Source organism: Hyperolius riggenbachi, chromosome 3 (assembly GCF_040937935.1).
Source record: "Hyperolius riggenbachi isolate aHypRig1 chromosome 3, aHypRig1.pri, whole genome shotgun sequence".
In the NCBI taxonomy this organism is placed as follows: domain Eukaryota; kingdom Metazoa; phylum Chordata; class Amphibia; order Anura; family Hyperoliidae; genus Hyperolius; species Hyperolius riggenbachi.
Genome location: NC_090648.1, coordinates 164,858,323 through 164,874,445, shown reverse-complemented (window position 1 = coordinate 164,874,445; position 16,123 = coordinate 164,858,323). Strand labels below are relative to the sequence as shown.

The 16,123-nt window shown below is 45.2% G+C and overlaps 1 long non-coding RNA gene across 3 annotated transcripts in view; it reads right to left on the bottom strand.

Moving 5' to 3' along the window:
* The window catches only part of LOC137563117 (uncharacterized), a 90,331-nt gene that overhangs the window by 19,351 nt on the left and 54,857 nt on the right, over positions 1-16,123 (bottom strand). For all 3 annotated transcript variants that reach the window (XR_011030261.1, XR_011030260.1, XR_011030262.1), the window contains exon 3: positions 2,627-2,765. This is a non-coding gene — a long non-coding RNA (uncharacterized lncRNA). The remainder of the gene's footprint in view (positions 1-2,626; positions 2,766-16,123) is intronic.

Sequence of the window (16,123 nt, the reverse complement as noted above, 5' to 3'; positions counted from 1 at the left end):
AGTCTACCCAGCAAAGTTAATGGCTGCACTTGGGGCCAAGAAGAATGAACAGTGGCACCTGGGTACCAGGAGAGGTTAATGACTGCACTGCATACAGTATTGCAGCCATTAACTCCTCCTGTCCCTTATTTGCAGCCAGTAACTCCTCCAGGACCCCAAGTGCAGTCATTATTCACTCCCCTTCCTGGCTGCAGTCCAGTATTTTTCCCCCGCCCAATGCTTGTTAACTGTTGTGGGCAGGACTTTCAGACCTGTGTTTTCTTGACATTTCCTTTATCAAGAAAGTGTCACTTACCACTAGGAAAATTGTTGCAAATGGGAATGTCACTAATACTACACACATTACTCAGTGTGCTAAGCATTGCTTGTGATGCGTGTATAAGTTGACCCCTATCCTTTTATTTAGGGAATCAGACCTAAATTTCTAGACTAAGGCCCTGTTCATATTATGTGCGTGTGGAAAACGTGCAGAACGCATGTAGTAAACGCACTGGAAAAACGCATGCGTTTGTACGCGTTTGTACGCGTTTTTGTAATGCGTTTGTATGCGTTTTTTCCTTATGCGTTTTTGATCATACCTGGAAGAGTCAGCTACTTCCGACGAGAAACGCACCTCCGAATACGCATACAAAAACGCATGCCATGCGTTTTTAGTGCGCGCCCATTCATTATAATGCGTTTCTGTGCGCGACGCACAGAAATGCATCCAACTATGCGTTTCTGCCACGCATACGTTTGCCACGCGTATATGTGAACGAGGGCCATACCTTTGCATTGATTTTTCTGGCCCTCGCAAAACGCACACAAAACGCGTACCTTAAAAACGGACACAAACGCGTGCAGTGTGAACGGGGCCTAATAGTTAAGTATATACCATATGTTATTGTTTTAATGTTTAAATTGTAAGTTGAAAAGTGACAAATGTGAGTAAGAATAATCACCAGGGCAGGAAGCATTGAAATGAAAATATAGAAAACAAATATTTATGTTGATGGTGAAAACCGAGGATCCTTGCATGTCACTGTAAGGTGATCAGGCAAATGTGGTAATTCAGTGGACTATCTGTTTGGCTGGATGGTGTAATGGTTAATGGCTGTGCCTCTGACACAGGGGACCAGGGTTTGAATCTTGGATCTGCCTGTTCAGTATGCCAGCACCTATTCAGTAGGAGACCTTGGGCCAGTCTCCCTAACACTGCTACTGCCTATAGTGTCCTAGTGGCTGCAGCTCTGGCGCTTTGAGTCCACCAGGAGAAAAGCGAGATATAAATGCTATTTGTCTTGTCTTGTTTATTAAAACATGTACGTTATTTACGGAGCATGAAGAATTGGTGTGTAACATGCACATTATCACATGCATTATTTGTACATTGTGATCTATTACAACACAGGGATGTGGCCTGGTGGTCCAGTGGCCCCTTTCTTAAACACATGCAATAGAGTCATGAGGAAAAATGGGTGCCAGGTAATACAGATAATAGAATATCAATACAATAACATGGGTACATAGTTAACAGAGTTGAAACACACACATACATTAATCATACGTTGTTCTATACTCTAAAAGGACACAATTCAAAGAAAACTAACATAACTATAAAAACAAAACAAAAAAAAAACAAAGTTGTTGCACTCTGCTGTAGCTCCTTAAACCCAAACTTTGTTACATAGCATGGGCTCAGTGGTCTGATGAAAAATAAACCAAGCAAAACCCAGTTCTAGCTCATATTGTGGCCTATACTATAAGTAATCTGGAGACATCTAAGAAATGCTGCCCAGGGCACACAAGAGTACCTAGGTCAGGACAGGATTTGTCACCCTGATCTAATCGGCAAAGAGTACAAGCTAGTCATCTTGTTAGGTACCATTCCGTTATTTTAATCTTTTAGCAGTTTCAAATGAGATCATTTGTTTGAAAACTGCTCTGTAGTATGACCTTTTGCCGGCTAGTTTAATTTGGCTGTGTAGTGCAGCCATGCAGAGCGGGCGGCAGGAAGCGGTTATAGTTACCTGTCCGGACGGCTGGATCGGCTGCTTTTCCTCCACCGCAGCGGCTCTGAACTTCCAACATGTCTTCTGAGTCCCGATCACATGATATGACGTGATCGGGATACAAGAGATGGTTTTAGAGTTACAGCACCACCTGGTGTTGGAAGGGTGGTGGTGAAAGAGACTCTTCCATCACCCTTCCATCACCCCTCTTCCAACATCAGCCCCCCGGATTCCGATCACGTCATGTCACGTGATCGGATGTGATCAGAACCCAGATGACATGTCGAGGTTGCATCGCTGCTGCGGTGAAGGAGAGAAGAAGCCATCCGGACAGGTAAGTATAAAGGCTCCCTGCAAACCACTCTGCCTACCTTGCCTAGCCTGCCAGGCTGGGGAACACACACTTCCCCGGAGGCAGGTAAAAAAAAGCTTTACTTTCTTTAGCTGCTGAAAGGTTAAAGGGTTCCATAATAGAGTTCAACTCAGTTTAGACATTGATTTTATTTTTGTCCAAACTCAATGAATTTGAATCCTGAACATTTTAACCTGTTTGGCCAAACTGTTTGAATCAAAAAGAGGCACTTTGAAGCAAAACAAATTTTCATATACAAACTGAACATTTTCCTGCCACTCACCTGTATTTGTCCCAACAGCGTGCCTTCACAAAGCGTCTAGCTGCAGGAGCAGCATTAGTAATAGCAGCAGGGAACAACTGTGAGATTCACACAAGGGCACCCACTGGGCAGACATCACATTTTGAGGGAAAGTGGGACCCTGAAAAGAGTAATAATGATAGATTTGCCTGTGTGCAGTTGGTTCAGCTCTATTATCAACATCACCATTCTGAAATTCACAAAGCTGGCGCATGAATATTTATTTTCTGGGTAAAGATGGATAGAGCTTTTAGGAAAACAGAAATACATTTTAAAACTTTGCAAAAGGTACAACCAAATGAGGCACTTACCCTTTCTGCATAATTTTTGCAGTGGTGGTCTTTTACTTTTCAGACAGAAAAGGCAGAAATCAGTTCCGCTTTCTTATACTTTCCAGTAAGGGGGATTTAAGGAGGAGCTAAAGTCTGGCATACCAAACAGTTAATAACCTATCTTTCAAATAATCCTTATTGACTATATACCTAGCAGCCTAGGAGTGCTGTCAATGACTAGCAGCACCAGGTAAGAATTATGTTTTTACGGTTAGGCTAGTGGGTATGCCTCTTCCGAGAGGGCCCGTCATCGCCGTGGAAGAGTCTAGTAGGGAATAATTTGTGCACATATTATTTTTGATGAAGCTAACACACTCCTTTGCTGTACCTGTTTTGAATGCAAGTTGTGTAATTTGCCCATTTTTTCGAGCTCTGCACATCTATACAAGTAATCAATTTGGGTGCAGCCTCTGGAAGCACTGCCAATGTCTCCTGCTGTACAAAACAAATGTAAGTATACTTATGTCTAGCTGCATCCATGTGCTTCAGTTTGCATTCAAATTATTAGATTAGGGATTATTGCATAATTTGCATCTGATTTATATTCAAGGTGTGTATTTTATTCCCCGGGAGATCTGCACACCTCTGTTGGTTTATTTCATTTGCAGCCTAGGAGTGCTGTCAAGTGTTTGCTGTCCTTTGGAAAAGAAAAAATATTGACTATATAGTTATCCTACATGTCTTTCTCCAAAGTAAGTGTGTTAAAATCACCCACAGTGCAGCAGTGCTGGGAGCTGTCATCATGCATAATACTGTAATATGTAAGGCAGCCTGTAAGTACCACACTGCTATCTTTAGACTGTCGGCTATTTTTTTTAGTTTCAATATTTTTTAACCTCCCTGGCGGTAAGCCCGAGCTCAGCTCGGGCTATGCCGCACAGGAGGATTTCTTAGGCTTTGCTGGGCCGATTTGCATCATTTTTTTTTTTAAACACGCAGCTAGCACTTTGCTAGCTGCGTGTTCTATATGATCGCCGCCGATCCGCTGCTACCTACAGTGCCAGGCAGCGCTGAGGGGTGGATCGGGACCCTATCTGATGTCACGACGTCGATGACGTCAATAACATCATCGCGATCGTCGCCATGGCGACGGGGGGAAGCCCATACAGGAAATTCCGGGAACGGGATTTCCTGTTGGGATTAGGCGCCGGAGGGGATCGGAGGGGCTGGGCGGACGCCGCAGGGAGGGGGGAAGCATGTAGCTAGTGCTAGGCTAGCTACATGCTAAAAAAAAAAAAAAAGGCAAAAAAAACGCCTCCCGCGGCCGTGCGCCGCATGAAATCATACCGGCAGGGAGGTTAATGAACATTTTCAATCAAAGTTAAATATTACAAGACGTCGACCATTCATGAGAAATACAGTCATCCCCAACTAGTGCAATGGACCTTTAACTACCTGAAGTCTCAGAGCTAACATAGCAGTCAGGGAGCATCAGCCTCATATGCCTGGACCTTAGTTCCTGCTTGTAATTGCTAAACTGGACTGTCAACTATTTTTAAGCCTAGGGCCCTGATTCACGGTAATGTCCCATTAGATCAACAGGTCGATTCGATAATTTTCAACCGGTCTGATCATCTCCTGATCAATAACATGATCGATTTTCCATTAACTACTGCGGAAAATCAATCGCATTATTGATCGGGAGTTGATCCAACCGGTTTGAAATTATCGAATCAACCCATCAAACTGATGAGATATTGCATGGTGTGTGCTGGGCTTGAGAGATAAAACAATGGGCAGCCTAGAAAGTTCAGTGTTGTGGTTAAAGAGAGTCTGAAGCATTTTAAAATACCTGTTTTTATGGTGCAGGCCGCTTCAGCATAATAATCCAAACCGATTTGCCGCATTCCCGCGGCAGAACAAGGTCTTAATCACCCCCAAATCCTCGGGGCAAAATTCGGGGCTCCTTCTTGGTAGAGGCAGAGCTTTGTGCAGTAGCTCTGCCTCTGCTTCAGTCAATCTCTGCCGATCTTCACCTCTCCCTGCCCCCAGGGGCATAGCAATAGGCGTTGCAGAGGTAGCCACCGCATTGGGGCCCTTGGGCCAGTGGGGCCCCGAAGGGCCCTCCCTCAACTACAGTATTAGGTCTCTATTGGTCCTGTGCTCATAATAATCACTTCTATAGGTACTTTGAATAGTGGTAATCATTAACAAACTGTTCCCCATCCCTTTCTTGCACCTCAGACACTGTAGTGTAGGTTTTGGTGCGCCGTATCAGTTGCTATGTATAGAGTGCTTAGAGGGCCCCATTGTAAAACTTGCATCGGGGCCCACAACTCCTTAGCTACGCCACTGCCTGCCCCTCTCATTCTTCATTCACTGAGAGGGGCCGGGAGAGGTGGAGATCGTCAGAAATTGATTGGACTGGAGGCAGAGCTACAGCGCAAAGCTCTGCCTCCCTCGGGCAGCAAAATCCATGACCTGGAAAGTCGTGGAATTTTGGCCCTGAATTTGGGGTTATAAAGACATTGTTCTGCCACGGGGATGTGGCAAATCTGTTTGGATTATAATGCTGAAGCGGCCTGCTCCATAAAAACATGTATTTTCAGACTCTCTTTAAGCAGCTCACTGACTGTTAAGGCTAGAAGAGAAAATAAAACTAAAACTATTAACTCTTACTGCACATTTAATAATGTGCTAAGCTATTGGAGGAATAGCTTAGCACATTATTAAATGTATTTCCCTTTTAAAGGCCCTTTAGCAGCTCTAATTTACCAATGAGTTATGGAATCACATTGATTCTAGATTATGTTTCTCTTACCAGGACCCTTTCACACCTATTTGAATTCACAAGCATCATACATAATACAATTGCGATTTTGTATTCGATGCATATCAGATGTATTTGGATGGCATAGCATTTGACCACGCTTTTTCTTTCTTTTTTTTATATGTTTTGAGGTTTTTCTGTGTTTTTAAATCACATTGCAGTGTTGCTCTTTATTGTGTGTAAAGTGCAATTCACATTTAATGTAAGTCAATAGAGATGCAGAAAAACCGCATTTGTCTTAAAAAAATCGGATCGTTTTTTGAAGTTAATTATACACATGCTCATGTAAATTGACACCACTGGTATGCATGGAAGCATAAAGGTCCGAAAAATTGCATAATGAACGCACACAAAATGCAAAATCACAGAGGAAAAATCAAAGGACCAAACCCAAAAAATTGCAAAATGCAGAATCGCACATCAGCAAAGTGTGACAGAATCTGGATGTGAATGTGTGAACGCTGCCTAAAGGAAAAAGACAGGTTTTTTGAGGCTTTGCAATCAAGAGACATGTAAAGGTGGGCATGCACGGTTCATCTTTTTTCCGCTCGATTCTCCGCTCGATCGATTTTGCCACTCGATTTTCCGCTCGATTCTCTTATCTTCCACTTGTTTTTCTTATCTTTTTCCATTGACCTCTATCAGGAATCGAGCAGCAAAATGATCGAACAGGAGATCGGACATGTTGGAAATTATCTATCTAACCATCTAATCACCTCAAAAAACGAACCGTGTATTCCCAGCATTAGAAGGAAACATAATATCTTTCCTCTTTTTTAACCACTTGCCGACCGCCCCCAGCCGATGGGCGGCGGCAAAGACTGGGCCCAAACGACCGCAATACGCCCATCGGCGGGGGCGGCTGCGGGAGTGGCTATGCGGCGATCGCGTCATTCGTGACGCGATCAGCCGCCGGGGACTGGCTCCGCCCACCGCTCGTAGTAACCCGCCGGCCGTTCGGAAGCGCCGGCGGGTTACAAGCACTCGGATCGCCGCATTTACATTGTATAATAGGCTTTGTAATGTATACAAAGCCTATTATACTGGCTGCCTCCTGCCCTGGTGGTCCCAGTGTCCGAGGGACCACCAGGGCAGGCTGCAGCCACCCTAGTCTGCACCCAAGCACACTGATTTCCCCCCCCCCTGCCCCCTGATCGCCCACAGCACCCCTCAGACCCCCCCCTGCCCACCCCCCAGACCACTGTTTGCACCCAGTCACCCCCCTAATCACCCATCAATCACTCCCTGTCACTATCTGTCAACGCTATTTTTTTTTATCCCCCCCCCTGCCCACTGCCCCCTCCTGATCACCCCCCACCCCTCAGATTCTCCCCATCCCCCCCCCCCCGTGTACTGTATGCATCTATCCCCCCTGATCACCTGTCAATCACCCGTCAATCACCAGTCAATCACCCCCTGTCACTGCTACCCATCAATCAGCCCCTAACCTGCCCCTTGCGGGCACCCAATCACCCGCCCACACGCTCAGATTGCCCTCAGACCCCCCTTTATCAATTCGTCAGTGCAATATTTACATCTGTTATTCCCTGTAATAACCCACTGATCACCTGTCAATCACCTATCAATCACCCCCTGTCACTGCCACCCATCAATCAACCCCTGTCACTGCCACCCATCAATCAGCCCCTAACCTGCCCCTTGTGGGCAATCTGATCACCCACCCACACCAATAGATCGCCCGCAGATCCGACATCAGATCACCTCCCAAGTGCAGTGTTTACATCTCTTCTCTCCTCTAAACACCCACTAATTACCCATCAATCACCTATCAATCACCCCCTATCACCACATGTCACTGTTACCCATCAGATTAGACCCTAATCTACCCCTTGCGGGCACCCAATCACCCGCCCACACGCTCAGATTGCCCTCAGACCCCCCTTTATCAATTCGCCAGTGCAATATTTACATCTGTTATTCCCTGTAATAACCCACTGATCACCTGTCAATCACCTATCAATCACCCCCTGTCACTGCCACCCATCAATCACCCCCTGTCACTGCCACCCATCAATCAGCCCCTAACCTGCCCCTTGCGGGCAATCTGATCACCCACCCACACCAATAGATCGCCCGCAGATCCGACATCAGATCACCTCCCAAGTGCAGTGTTTACATCTCTTCTCTCCTCTAAACACCCACTAATTACCCATCAATCACCCCCTATCACCACCTGTCACTGTTACCCATCAGATTAGACCCTAATCTGCCCCTTGCGGGCACCCAATCACCCGCCCACACACTCAGATTGCCCTCAGACCCCCCCTTATCAATTCGCCAGTGCAATATTTACATCTGTTATTCCCTGTAATAACCCACTGATCACCTGTCAATCACCTATCAATCACCCCCTGTCACTGCCACCCATCAATCACCCCCTGTCACTGCCACCCATCAATCAGCCCCTAACTTGCCCCTTGCGGGCAATCTGAGCGCTACCTCTTGACAAATTACTTTTTATAGAAGAGAGGAGGTGATCGAGTGTGAGTATCAGGGTGCTAGTAGGGACACTGTGAGCGCTATCCTCTTTATACATAATCTGATCACCCACCCACACCAATAGATCGCCCGCAGATCCGACATCAGATCACCTCCCAAGTGCAGTGTTTACATCTCTTCTCTCCTCTAAACACCCACTAATTACCCATCAATCACCCCCTATCACCACCTGTCACGGTTACCCATCAGATTAGACCCTAATCTGCCCCTTGCGGGCACCCAATCACCCGCCCACACCTCAGAACGTCCTCAGACCCCAGCCCTGATCACCTCGCTAGTGCATTGCTTGCATCTATTTCCCCCCTCTAATCACACCTTGAGACACCCATCAATCACCTCCTGTCACCCCCTAGCACACCTACCCATCAGATCAGGCCCTAATTTGCCCCGTGTGGGCTCCTGATCACTCGGCCAAACCCTCAGGTCCCCCTCAGACCCCCTTCCGATCACCTCCCCAGTGCATTGATTGCATCTATTTTCCCCTCTAACCGCCCCCTGAGACACCCATCAATCACCTCCTGTCACCCCCCTAGCACTCCTATCCATCAGATCAGGCCCAAAACATCCTGTCATCTAAGAGGCCACCCTGCTTATGACCGGTTTCACAAAATTTGCCCCCTCATAGACCACCTGTCATCAAAATTTGCAGATGCTTATACCCCTGATCAGTCATTTTGAGAAATTTGGTTTCCAGACTACTCACAGTTTTGGGCCCGTAAAATGCCAGGGCAGTATAGGAACCCCACAAGTGACCCCATTTTAGAAAGAAGACACCCCAAGGTATTCTGTTAGGTGTATGATGAGTTCATAGAAGATTTTATTTTTTTGTCAAAAGTTAGCGGAAATTAGATTTTTATTGTTTTTTTCACAAAGTGTCATTTTTCACTAACTTGTGACAAAAAATAAAATCTTCTATGAACTCACCATACCCCTAACGGAATACCTTGGGGTGTCTTCTTTCTAAAATGGGGTCACTTGTGGGGTTCCTATACTGCCCTGGCATTTTAGGGGCCCTAAACCGTGAGGAGTAGTCTAGAAAACAAATGCCTCAAAATAACCTGTGAATAGGACGTTGGGCCCCTTAGCGCACCTAGGCTGCAAAAAAGTGTCACACATGTGGTATCGCCATACTCAGGAGAAGTAGTATAATGTGTTTTGTGGTGTATTTTTACACATACCCATGCTGGGTGGGAGAAATCTCTCTGTAAATGGACAATTGTGTGTAAAAAAAAATCAAAAATGTGTCATTTACAGAGATATTTCTCCCACCCAGCATGGTTATATGTAAAAATACACCACAAAACACATTATACTACTTCTTCTGAGTACGGCGATACCACATGTGTGACACTTTTTTGCAGCCTAACTGTGCTAAGGGGCCCAAAGTCCAATGAGTACCTTTAGGATTTCACAGGTCATTTTGAGACATTTGGGTTCAAGACTACTCCTCACGGTTTAGGGCCCCTAAAATGCCAGGGCAGTATAGGAACCCCACAAATGACCCCATTTTAGAAAGAAGACACCCCAAGGTATTCCGTTAGGAGTATGGTGAGTTCATAGAAGATTTTATTTTTTGTCACAAGTTAGCGGAAAATGACACTTTGTGAAAAAAAACAATTAAAATCAATTTCCGCTAACTTGTGACAAAAAAAAAAAAATCTTCTATGAACTCACCATCCTCCTAACGGAATACCTTGGGGTGTCTTCTTTCTAAAATGGGGTAATTTGTGGGGTTCCTATACTGCCCTGGCATTTTAGGGGCCCTAAACCGTGAGGAGTAGTCTTGAAACCAAATGTCGCAAAATGACCTGTGAAATCCTAAAGGTACTCATTGAACTTTGGGCCCCTTAGCGCAGTTAGGGTGCAAAAAAGTGCCACACATGTGGTATCGCCGTACTCAGGAGAAGTAGTATAATGTGTTTTGGGGTGTATTTTTCCACATACCCATGCTGAGTGGGAGAAATATCTCCATAAATAGACAATTGTGTGTAAAAAAAATAAAACAATTGTCATTTACGGAGATATTTCTCCCACCCAGCATGGGTATGTGTAAAAATACACCCCAAAACACATTATACTACTTCTCCTGAGTACGGCAATACCACATGTGTGGCACTTTTTTGCAGCCTAACTGCGCTAAGGGGCCAAAAGTCCAATGAGCATCTTTAGGCTTTACAGGGGTGCTTACAATTAGGCACCCCCCAAAATGCCAGGACAGTGAACACACCCCACAAATGACCCCATTTTGGAAAGTAGACACTTCAAGGTATTCAGAGAGGAGCATAGTGAGTCCGTGGCAGATTTCATTTTTTTTTGTCGCAAGTTAGAAGAAATGGAAACTTTTTTTTTTCTTTTTTTTGTCAGAAAGTGTCATTTTCCGCTAAGTTGTGACAAAAAATAAAATCTTCTATTAACTCACCATGCCTCTCACTGAATACTTTGGGATGTCTTCTTTCCAAAATGGGGTCATTTGGGGGGTATTTGTACTATCCTGGAATTTTAGCCCCTCATGAAACCTGACAGGTGCGCAGAAAAGTCAGAGATGCTTGAAAATGGGAAAATTCACTTTTGGTACCATAGTTTGTAAACGCTATAACTTTTACCCAATCCAATAAATATACACTGAATGGTTTTTTTTTATCAAAGACATGTAGCAGAATAACTTTCGCGCTCAAATGTATAGGAAATTTTACTTTATTTGAAAAATGTCAGCACAGCAAGTTAAAAAAGTCATTTTTTTGCCAAAATTCATGTATTTTTTGATGAATATAATAAAAACTAAAACTCGCAGCAGCAATCAAATAGCAGCAAAAGAAAGCTGTATTAGTGACAAGAAAAGGAGGTAAAATTCCTTTAGGTGGTAGGTTGTATGACCGAGCAATAAACCGTGAAAGCTGCAGTGGTCTGAATGGAGAAAAAGGCTCTGGTCCTTAAAGGGGAACTGAAGAGAGAGGTGTATGGAGCCTGTCATGTTTATTTCCTTTTAAGCAATACCAGTTGCCTGGCAGCCCTGCTGATCCTCTGCCTCTAATACTATTAGCCATAGCCCCTGAACAAGCATACAGCAGATCAGGCGTTTCAGTGGTTCAGACTTTAAAGTCAGATCTGACAAGACTAGCTGCATGCTTGTTTCTGGTTTTATTCAGATACTACTGCAGAGAAATAGACCAGCAGGGCTGCCAGGCAATTGGTATTGATTAAAAGGAAATAAACATGACAGCCTCCATATACCTCTCTCTTCAGTTCCCCTTTAAGGGGCGAAAAGACTGTGGTCCTGAAGTGGTTAAAGTGAACCCAAGGTGAAAATAAACTTGATACTTAAAGCGAAATAGAATTTCTTCTTTGCTCTAAAAGATTATTTACAGCATATAATATACTAACACAATGTTTTTTTTTTGTAAAACAGCATTCAAAGGGTTACATCACAGGGCTGACTTTCTTATGCAGGGGCTGCCGCATCCGAACTGCTGTTAATCTTATCTTGTGTACACATTCTTTACTTGAAACATTTATGTAAACATTCTCTGGCTGTGCAGGACTTCAGCTGATGAGTCCTGGGGTGAAACACAGGTCAGAAATCACTGGTGGCTGCATTCTGAACAGAATTACAACAGTTATGAATAAAATGCACCAGCAGCTTTAACCACTTCCCGACCGCCTAATGCACAGAGGCGGCCGGAAAGTGGACCCCGCAAGGACCAGCTCATGCCCAGAGGCGGCGGTCCTTTAGGGGCATGGGTGGCGCGATCGCGTCATGAATAACGCGATCGGCCGCCGGCGACTGGCTCCGCCCCCCTCGCGCTGTAACCCGCCGGCCGTTCGGAAGCGCCGGCGGGTTACTAGCACCCGGATCGCCGCATACAAAGTGTATAATACACTTTGTAATGTATACAAAGTGTATTATACAGGCTGTCTCCTGCCCTGGTGGTCCCAGTGTCCGAGGGACCACCAGGGCAGGCTGCAGCCACCCTAGTCTGCACCCAAGCACACTGATTTCCCCCCCCCTTCCCTCTGATCGCCAACAGCACCGCTCAGGACCCCCCCTGCCCACCCCCCAGACCACTGTTTGCACCCAATCACCCCCCTAATCACCCATCAATCACTCCCTGTCACTATCTGTCAACGCTATTTTTTTATCCCCCTGCCCACTGCTCCCTCCTGATCACCCCCCCACCCCTCAGATTCTCCCCAGACCCCCCCCCCATGTGTACTGTATGCATCTATCCCCCCTGATCACCTGTCAATCACCTGTCAATCACCCATCAATCACCCCGTCACTGCCACCCATCAATCAGCCCCTAACCTGCCCCTTGCGGACAATCTGATCACCCACCCACACCAATAGATCGCCTGCAGATCCGACGTCCGATCACCTCCCAAGTGCAGTGTTTACATCTGTTCTCTACCCTAAACACCCACTAATTACCCATCAATCACCCCCTATCACCACCTGTCACTGTTACCCATCAGATCAGACCCTAATCTGCCCCTTGCGGGCACCCAATCACCCACCTACACGCTCAGATTGCCTTCAGACCCCCCCTTGTCAATTCGCCAGTGCAATATTTACATCTGTTCTTCCCTGCAATAACCCACTGATCACCTGTCAATCACCCATCAATCACCCCCTGTCACTGCCACCCATCAATCACCCCCTGTCACTGCCACCCATCAATCAGCCCCTAACCTGCCCCTTGCGGGCAATCTGATCACCCACCCACACCAATAGATCGCCCGCAGATCCGACGTCCGATCACCTCCCAAGTGCAGTGTTTACATCTGTTCTTTACCCTAAACACCCACTAATTACCCATCAATCACCCCCTATCACCACCTGTTACTGTTACCGATCAGATCAGACCCTAATCTGTCCCTTTGCGGGCACCCAATCACCCGCCTACACGCTCAGATTGCCCTCAGACCCCTACTTATCAATTCGCCAGTGCAATATTTACATCTGTTCTTCCCTGTAATAACCCACTGATCACCTGTCACTCACCTGTCAATCACCCATCAATCACCCCCTGTCACTGTCACCCATCAATCACCCCCTGTCACTGCCACCCATCACTCAGCCCCTGACCTGCCCCTTGCGGGCAATCTGATCACCCACCCACACCAATAGATCGCCCGCAGATCCGATGTCCGATCACCTCCCAAGTGCATTGTTTACATCTGTTCTGTACCCTAAACACACACTAATTACCCATCAATCACCCCCTGTCACTGCTACCCATCAGATTAGACCCCTATCTGCCCCTAGGGCACTCAATCACCCGCCCACACCCTCAGAACGCCCTCAGACCCCAGCCCTGATCACCTCGCCAGTGCATTGCTTGCATCTATCCCCCCCTCTAATCACACCTTGAGACACCCATCAATCACCTCCTGTCACCCCCTAGCACACCTACCCATCAGATCAGGCCCTAATTTGCCCCGTGTGGGCTCCTGATCACTCGGCCAAACCCTCAGATCCCCCTTAGACCCCCTTCCGATCACCTCCCCAGTGCATTGATTGCATCTATTTTCCCTTCTAACCACCCCCTGAGACACCCATCAATCACCTCCTGTCACCCCCCTAGCACTCCTATCCATCAGATCAGGCCCAATACAACCTGTCATCTAAAAGGCCACCCTGCTTATGACCGGTTCCACAAAATTCGCCCCCTCATAGACCACCTGTCATCAAAATTTGCAGATGCTTATACCCCTGAACAGTCATTTTGAGACATTTGGTTTCCAGACTACTCACGGTTTTGGGCCCGTAAAATGCCAGGGCGGAATAGGAACCCCACAAGTGACCCCATTTTAGAAAAAAGACACCCCAAGGTATTCTGTTAGGTGTATGACAAGTTCATAGAAGATTTTATTTTTTGTCAAAAGTTAGCGGAAATTGATTTTTATTGTTTTTTTTTTCACAAAGTGTCATTTTTCACTAACTTGTGACAAAAAATAAAATCTTCTATGAACTCGCCATATACCTAACTAAATACCTTGGGGTGTCTTCTTTCTAAAATGGGGTCACTTGTGGGGTTCCTATACTGCCCTGGCATTTTAGGGGCCCTAAACAGTGAGTAGTAGTCTAGAAAACAAATGCCTCAAAATGACCTGTGAATAGGACGTTGGGCCCCTTAGCGCACCTAGGCTGCAAAAAAGTGTCACACATGTGGTACCGCCGTACTCAGGAAAAGTAGTATAATGTGTTTTGGAGTGTATTTTTACACATACCCATGCTGGGTGGGAGAAATCTCTCTGTAAATGGACAATTGTGTGTAAAAAAAATCAAACAATTGTCATTTACAGAGATATTTCGCCCACCCAGTATGGGTATGTGTAAAAATACACCACAAAACACATTATACTACTTCTCCTGAGTACGGCGGTACCACATGTGTGGCACTTTTTTACACCCTAAGTACGCTAAGGGGCCCAAAGTCTAATGAGTACCTTTAGGATTTCACAGGTCATTTTGCGACATTTGGTTTCAAGACTACTCCTCACGGTTTAGGGCCCCTAAAATGCCAGGGCAGTATAGGAACCCCACAAATGACCCCATTCTAGAAAAAAAGACACCCAAAGGTATTCCGTTAGGAGTATGGTGAGTTCATAGAAGATTTTATTTTTTGTCACAAGTTAGCGGAAAATTACACTTTGTGAAAAAAAACAATTAAAATCAATTTCCGCTAACTTGTGACAAAAAAATAAAAACTTCTATGAACTCACCATACTCCTAACGGAATACCTTGGGGTGTCTTCTTTCTAAAATGGGGTCATTAGTGGGGTTCCTATACTGCCCTGGCATTTTAGGGGCCCTAAACCGTGAGGAGTAGTCTTGAAACAAAAATGACCTGTGAAATCCTAAAGGTACTCATTGGACTTTGGGCCCCTTAGCGCAGTTAGGGTGCAAAAAAGTGCCACACATGTGGTATCGCCGTTCTCAGGAGAAGTAGTATAATGTGTTTTGGGGTGTATTTTTACACATACCCATGCTGAGTGGGAGAAATATCTCTGTAAATGGACAATTGTGTGTAAAAAAAAATCAAACAATTGTCATTTACAGAGATATTTCTCCCACCCAGCATGGGTATGTGTAAAAATACACCCCAAAACACATTATACTACTTCTCCTGAGTACGGCAATACCACGTGTGGCACTTTTTTGCAGCCTAACTGCGCTAAGGGGCCCAAAGTCCAATGAGCACCTTTAGGCTTTACAGGGGTGCTTACAATTTAGCACCCCCCAAAATGTCAGGACAGTAAACACACCCCACAAATCACCCCATTTTGGAAAGTAGACACTTCAAGGTATTCAGAGAGGGGCATGGTGAGTCTGTGGCAGATTTCATTTTTGTTTGTCGCAAGTTAGAAGAAATGGAAACTTTTTTTTTTTTGTCACAAAGTGTCATTTTCCGCTTACTTGTGACAAAAAATAATATCTTCTATGAACTCACTATGCCTCTCAGTGAATACTTTGGGATGTCTTCTTTCCAAAATGGGGTCATTTGGGGGGTATTTATACTATCCTGAAACTCTAGCCCCTCATGAAACATGACAGGGGGTCAGAAAAGTCATAGATGCTTGAAAATGGGAAAATTCACTTTTTGCACCATAGTTTGTAAACGCTATAACTTTTACCCAAACCAATAAATATAGGCTGAATGAGGGTTTTTTTTAATCAAAAACATGTTTGTCCACATTTTTCATACATGCATGTATACAGAAATTTTACTTTATTTGAAAAATGTCAGCACAGAAAGTTAAAAAAATCATTTTTTTGTCAAAATTCATGTCTTTTTTGATGAATATAATAAAAAGTAAAAATCGCAGCAGCAATCAAATAGCACCAAAAGAAAGCTT